The following is a 7,273-nucleotide window of genomic DNA, read 5'->3' as shown; positions in this document are numbered from 1 at the left end:
ACACGCTGCGGAAAACGCTGCAGATCCGCAGCAGTTTCCCATGAGTTTACAGTTCAATGTAAACCTACGGGAAACAAAAATCGCTGTACACATGCTGCGGAAAAACTGCACGGAAACGCAGCGGTTTACATTCCGCAGCATGTCACTTCTTTGTGCGGATTCCGCAGCGGTTTTACAACTGCTCAAATAGAAAATCGCAATTGTAAAACCGCAGTGAAATGCGCAGAAAAAAACGCGGTAAATCCGCCATAAATCCGCAGCGGTTTAGCACTGCGGATTTATCAAATCCGCAGCGGAAAAATCCGCAGAGGGATATATCATCAACCCTACGGATGTTTAGCGACCGTGGAGGTGCCACCCCCTGGGCTGACTCAACCCCCGTGGTGACCTATATCAGAGTACGGCAAAACACATCCGGTTAATTTCAATCACCTCAGCTGGCGTCTTTCACCTGCGTGGCTGACTCGCGCGGAGGAAAATCATTTGCCACAGTTCAAGACACAGAGAAACACGGCACTTTAATAAACTATTACGAGACGCTCTGTTTGACTGCAGGAAACCCTTCGCAATGGAGCGGTGAGTAGAAGACATTTGTCGGCCACGTAGAGACACATGAATGTACCTTGTAGTGGAGTTGTACACTTGCTGGCAAGGTGACCGGTTTTATTGCTTGTGTCTCCCCCGCAGGCACCCACGGACACCACTTACATGCCCCGTGTGCCACAGGGTAACCAAATATATATCCACACATCTGAGAAGGGTATGCCTGCGGTCACACGGTGATTCGGAGATAAAAACCGCCATAGCCTCCGCAAAGTATCAACTTCGCTGTATCGCCAACAAGGGGACAACAATCCAATTCAGTGAGCTCAAGCCCCTCCAATCCTTGGAGGAGACTGTAGCCTTCTTAGAAGGTCGCGGCTTTTTGATAGCAAACAAGCCTAGGTTTGAGTCACAAATCACACCACTGACCTGTGAAGGGCCCGCTCAGGTACCAACTGACAATCCGGAGCTCCGCCCAGGCTCCATGCCAGAGCTAGATTCAGATGTGATGGATGTGCCTTTCCTTTTACGGCCGGGAGACAGTCTGGAGGGAGACCCGTGCCCCCCGCCAGAGCTAGATTCAGATGAGATGGATGTGCCTTTCCTTTTACGGCCAGTAGACAGTCGGGAGGGAGACCCATGCCCCACGCCAAAGCTAGATTCGGATGAGATGGATGTGCCTTTCCTTTTACGGCCGGTAGACAGTCGGGAGGGAGACCCGTGCCCTGAGCCTGACCACACAGGGAGCATTTCTGACCGCATAGGCAATGAGGAGGTCATGGATGGCAGCAATTTAAGTATCCAGAAAAGGGAATGGAAAGACAAAAACCGCACGGCTACCAAGGCCGCCGGATTGTACAAGCGTCACTCATTGAATCACCCCATGTTAAAGGGGTTCCACTCGTACCTAACAGTTACCCATGGGGTCCCAAACTGTCAACAGGAGGTATCAAACGTAGCACGGTTTCTATTTTTTGTGAACCCAAAATCTGTAACTCTGGAGTACCTCGTAAAACCAAACCAGGTTAATAATTTTTTTCAACAACTTGGAAAACTCCATCTATCGAGCCAGACCTCCCTCAAAATGTTGAAGCATATACGGAGATTTACCATGTATCAGATGAGGGCTACCAAACTGAGACTAGAGAATCCTCAACTTTATAAGGCATGCGAAGTGTTCATGAATTTTACAACAGACCTTCAGAAATCATTGTACAAGGGAGCCTGCCGAGAGTCTGTAAGTAAAAGGTACACCGTTCAAAAGAGCCAATATTCAGCGCATTGTTACCAAACCTTGGATGTTGGTTAATTGCCTTTATTTTTCCCCACAGGTACGATCTATTGATGAAGCCATCAAAGTCACCCAAGGACTGCCAGATTATACTGGAGGAGGCAAGGCCAACATTTCTAGCTAGCATCGAGGCTGTGACAGATGGCGGATCAGAAGTAGATCGCCGGGAAGTGGTACTGTACCTCGAGGCCCTTCTGATTCTAAAACATCTCCAAAGACCAGGTGTTGTTCGTAACATGACGGTAAGTCGTCGGGCCCTGTGGGTCAGCGGTATTTGCTGAACCGGTTCAATATTTTTCCACCTTTTTTTTTTACATCGTAGGTTTCAGAGTGGAATGAGAGGATCCATCACACGTACCAAGGAAGACGCAAGACAATTGTGGGTGTGAAGACTCACAAGTGCTCCACCTCTCAGGTAGCAACTTTTGTACTTTCAGAGGAAGAGGAATCGGTAAGCTTTTCTCAAAGCCAGGGAACCCAGGCAACCCCACTCATTGTGGGGAGCAAAACACTCTCTTGTCCCCAAGTAAAACCTTTTGGAGGGGTGCCCCCAGACTGGAGAGTAACATATATATATTTTTTTTCTTTTTCAGTGGTTCAATGCGTATGCGGAATATGTCAGACCGGTCTTTACCTTTGGCCGAAAGATTATCACAAACTTTTTCGTGACGTGTACCGGGAAGGTCATAAAAAATCCATCCATGAGCCTCAGACGATACCATTCAAGGTAAGGTAGCCACAAGTCAAGTGACCCACAGCCATAAGTAGCAACCGGTACTAACAATGTGCTTTCCTCCGTAGCTACAACCTCCCAAACATCACCAGCCACCTTGTACGGCGGATTTGCGAGACATGGACTTTGTCACAATACACAGATTGCGAAAAGCGCTTGTTTGCACGCTACTTGGCACATACAAACGATGTGGCCGAGAGAGTTTACCGGGAGAAGACCCTGACCGATATGTGCCGTGCCCAAGAGCTAGTGTTCAACGCAGGAAATCATGAGGACGCAAAAATTATGTCGCCAGTAATGGCATCAACCAGTGAATTGGATAACGAGGTGGTAGACCTCACGGAAAGTGATACCGAGTCATCCGAGTCTACTGAGGGGTATAGTCTCAAGAATATTCGGCTCATCCCAATCAGGAGAACAAAGCCCTTGTGAATATGTCAATTTTTATCTGACATTAATAAAATTATTCAAATGTACATTCATCTTTGCCTCTTTGACTTGCCTCACTTTTCTCCCACTTTGGGGACCCTTTCGGGGTACTCTGCAACATATTGAAGCCCCTCTTGGGTGGGGGGTAAGGGGAAATGTGATTTTTTTTTTTTCTCAGAAAATTGCCCAAAATTTTCCAAGTGTCAAGGACTCTTCCAGAAAAGCTTCCCCAGGCTTCAAAGTGTGAAAGTATGGTTTTTCACCCAAAATTCAACTTTCCGCCCATGAACCACAGACTTCACCCACACTTAGGTCACTGTCTTGGGGTACACCTCCAGTGCTATGTCACGGTCATCACTGTTGTCACAAAAAATTGACTTTTGTTTAGGCCAAGCAATTTGAGGAAGGCACGGCAGCCAGCAGCCCGTACGGTACAGGGGTTGATCAGACCCCCGTACGTCCGGTTGTGGTCTCCGTGCCCCGAAGGGGTTCCCGCTTCTCGCCTGCACCAGGCACGGCAGCCAGCAGACCGTACGGTCCAGGGGTGGGTCAGACTCCCGTACGTCCGGTTGTGGTCTCCGTGCCCCGAAGGGGTTCCCACTTCTCGCCTGCACCAGGCACGGCAGCCAGCAGACCGTACGGTCCAGGGGTGGGTCAGACCCCCGTACGTCCGGTTGTGGTCTCCGTGCCCCGAAGGGGTTCTCGCTTCTCGCCTGCGGCAGGCACAGCAGCCAGCAGACCGTACGGTCCAGGGGTGGGTCAGACCCCCGTACGTCCGGTTGTAGTCTCCGTGCCCCGAAGGGGTTCTCGCTTCTCGCCTGCGGCAGGCACAGCAGCCCGTACGGTCCAGGGGTTGATCAGGCCCCTGTACGTCTGCCCGTGGTCTCCGTGAGTCTTTCGCCCCTATACCCAGGGACCACACCTATGGCCATTTAGCTCAGTTGGTTAGAGCGTGGTGCTAATAACACCAAGGTCGTGGGTTCGATCCCCGTACGGGCCAAGCACATCTACAAACGCCCCTATACCCAGATGACCAATTTGCACATCAGGGCCGCTGCGGACCTCCACCAGAGTTTCCTCTGGCTTTGTCCTGCCCAGGCATAGCTCACCATCTTTCGGGTCCTATCGCGCACTCATGCTCCACCTCCCCGACAGAGGCGGGCCGATGGTGCACCCGCCGTGTCAACCCCCCGGAGCGGGCGGCGGGATCCCACCTCGGCCGGAGCGCCCCGGCCTTCACCTTCATTGCGCCACAGGGTTTCACGTCGCAACGGGGGGAGTGACGATGGTAAACCCCATCAGGTGGGCCCAGGGCAGGTGAGTCTGGCCTTGGGGGGACGTAAGGGATAAAGGAGAAGAGACCATCAGGGCACGGAGCCTCAGGCCTCCCTCGTTGTCACCCTTGCGAGGGGACCCCAGCTGCGCCATGGAGGCGATAGATGGAGGGGCAACCCTCAGACAGGCATAGCCCCGGGAGCACCCCGGGGCCGCAAGGTGCGTTCGAAGTGTCGATGATCAATGTGTCCTGCAATTCACACTAATTCTCGCAGCTAGCTGCGTTCTTCGACGCGCGCGCCGAGTGATCCACCGTTAAGAGTCGCGCTTTCTGGTTTGGGGACACTCGGAGGCGCCCCCCTTTTCACTCTCGTGTCAGCCGGCCGCAAAAGACTGGGATGCTTTGGAGGGTTGTTTTAAAATCTCGGCCCTGTTGCCCGGGCGCTCGGCCTCCCCGTCCCTCCCTCCAGCGGGGAGGAGAACAAAGGAGGGCTCGAGGCTTCTCAACCTACCGCCCAGACCCACATACCCCGGGGAGGGGTGTGTGAGCGCACAGGAGAATGGTACCCGGGACGGCCTTTCGCGTACGCGGGGGGCTTCTTATTTTTCCTCGGCAGGCAGCGGCAGGGCAACAATCGTCGGCGCGAGGCCGGGCGTCTTTTTCCTGGGCGACGGAGCGAGAGGGGCTCCCCGCACCCTCCCGACGTCGCCCGCCCGCTGTCCTCACGTGCCCTCACCGTCCCCACCCTGCGGAGCGCCCTGGCGAAGCAGAAAGAGACCTACCACCGCCCCCATCACGTTCGGTACCCTTCGGGGATTTGGCGGGCGGCTGGCCTCCTGATCTGCACCTCATCGGTATTTTTCACTCGCCCATTAAAGATCCTTCCACAGGTTCATCTAGGGAAACCTTGTTACGACTTTTACTGTCTCTAGATAGTCAAGTTCGATCGTCTTCTCGGCTCTCCACCATGGGTCTTGGCCGAACCCGGCGGGGCCGATCCAAGGACCTCACTAAACCATCCAATCGGTAGTAGCGACGGGCAGTGTGTACAAAGGCCAGGGACTTAATCAATCGAGGGAGAGAAGCCAGATAGGAAGCCCCGCAGCGGGAAGGGCACCCGGAGGAAGGGAAATCCTCCTCGTCGTCCGTGCCAGCAGGCGGGCATCCCGGGGCGTCACCTTGCGGAGGAAAAAAAGGAGCCTGAACGGCGAGTGCAGTGCCACTGGGGAGATCGTGCACGCTGTACGGTGCGAGGCGGCCGATGCGGAGGGTGTCTGGAAAAAAAAACCACCTTGCACGGAGAGGGCGAGGTGACTGGCCTCCGGAGGACGCCACGGCTCCCCTGCCTCGTGACCCACCGCTCCCGGGGCGACACACAGAGTCGCTGCTGGGGAGAGGGGCCAGGGCGGTGGGGGGCCTATGCGGCGCCTCCGTCTGGCTTAGACCCGGCCTCCCGATCGGAGGGCATCCGTTGTAAAAACCACCCCTTGCGCGGGGAGGGCCGTAGGTGACTGGCCTTCGGAGGACGCCACGGCCGCCCTGCCTCGTGACCCACCGCTCCCGGGGCGACACACAGAGTCGCTGCTGGGGAGAGGGGCCAGGGCGGTGGGGGGCCTATGCGGGGCCTCCGTCTGGCTTAGACCTGCCTCCGCCGCGGGGGGTCCTCGACCCACCGGCGGACGGGCGCGAGGAGTGGGAGAGGGGGGCTGGCCGTCGGGGTCCACCGCGGCTCAGGCGCAGAGCCCGCCAGCGACGCGGAGGTCGCGCGGGGGGCGCAGTTGGCCTGGCCGTGTCGGCGTCGCCCTCCGGCGTAGTCCCTCGTCCCGGGCCCTTGCCCGTAACCTCAAAGGAAGCCAACCGAGCGGCGTCTCCCCCCAAAGCCATGCCTCCGCTGTTGAGAACAGAAGAAGCCCGGGGAGTCACCTTGCGGAGAAAAAAAAAAAAAAAAAAAGGAGCCTGAACGGCGAGTGCAGTGCCGCTGGGGAGATCGTGCACGCTGTACGGTGCGAGGCGGCCGATGCTGAGGGTGTCTGGAAAAAAACCCACCTTGCATGGAGAGGGCGAGGTGACTGGCCTCCGGAGGACGCCACGGCTCCCCTGCCTCGTGACCCACCGCTCCCGGGGCGACACACAGAGTCGCTGCTGGGGAGAGGGGCCAGGGCGGTGGGGGGCCTATGCGGCGCCACCATCTGGCTTAGACCCGGCCTCCCGATCGGAGGGCATCTGTTGTAAAAACCACCCCTTGCACGGGGAGGGCCGTAGGTGACTGGCCTTCGGAGGACGCCACGGCCGCCCTGCCTCGTGACCCACCGCTCCCGGGGCGACACACAGAGTCGCTGCTGGGGAGAGGGGCCAGGGCGGTGGGGGGCCTATGCGGGGCCTCCGTCTGGCTTAGACCTGCCTCCGCCGCGGGGGGTCCTCGACCCACCGGCGGACGGGCGCGAGGAGTGGGAGAGGGGGGCTGGCCGTCGGGGTCCACCGCGGCTCAGGCGCAGAGCCCGCCAGCGACGCGGAGGTCGCACGGGGGGCGCAGTTGGCCTGGCCGTGTCGGCGTCGCCCTATGGCGTAGTCCCTCGTCCCGGGCTCTTGCCCGTAACCTCAAAGGAGCCCCAACCGAGCGGCGTCTCCCCCCCAAAGCCGTGCCTCCGCTGTTGAGAACAGAAGAAGCCCGGGGCGGCAGTTCGCCGGGTACTCCCCTTCGCCAAAACTCTTTTTGCCCCACTCGTCTCTCCCTTTTCCATCCTCCCTTCTCGCTCTGGGGCGTCCGCTTGGTCTCTCTCTCTCTCTCTCTCTCTCGCTCTCTCCCTCTCGCGCTCCCTTCCGAGCCGCCTCGGAGGACGTCGGACGAGCGGGGAAGGCGACGGCGTTCGGCCGGGCACACCACGCGGTGAGAACCCACTCCGCCTGCCTCCCCACGCGTCTGTCGTCCCCCCACTATCGTAGGGGCTCGGGAAAAGACTGGAGAACGCGGAGCTCGGCGGTGGCGTGGAAGCGCCACCCA

General features: G+C 57.5%; 1 non-coding gene across 1 annotated transcript; it reads right to left on the bottom strand.

The window, feature by feature from the left end:
* Window positions 1–4,444: 4,444 nt before the first annotated feature.
* LOC138673615 (5.8S ribosomal RNA) lies at window positions 4,445–4,595 on the bottom strand. The gene has a single exon (XR_011320237.1). It is a non-coding gene; the product is annotated as a 5.8S ribosomal RNA (ribosomal RNA).
* Window positions 4,596–7,273: the final 2,678 nt, after the last annotated feature.

This window comes from Ranitomeya imitator, chromosome 3 (assembly GCF_032444005.1).
Source record: "Ranitomeya imitator isolate aRanImi1 chromosome 3, aRanImi1.pri, whole genome shotgun sequence".
NCBI lineage: Eukaryota > Metazoa > Chordata > Amphibia > Anura > Dendrobatidae > Ranitomeya > Ranitomeya imitator.
Note: the sequence above shows the minus strand (reverse complement) of the source record. Positions and strands in the feature narration are given on the sequence as shown.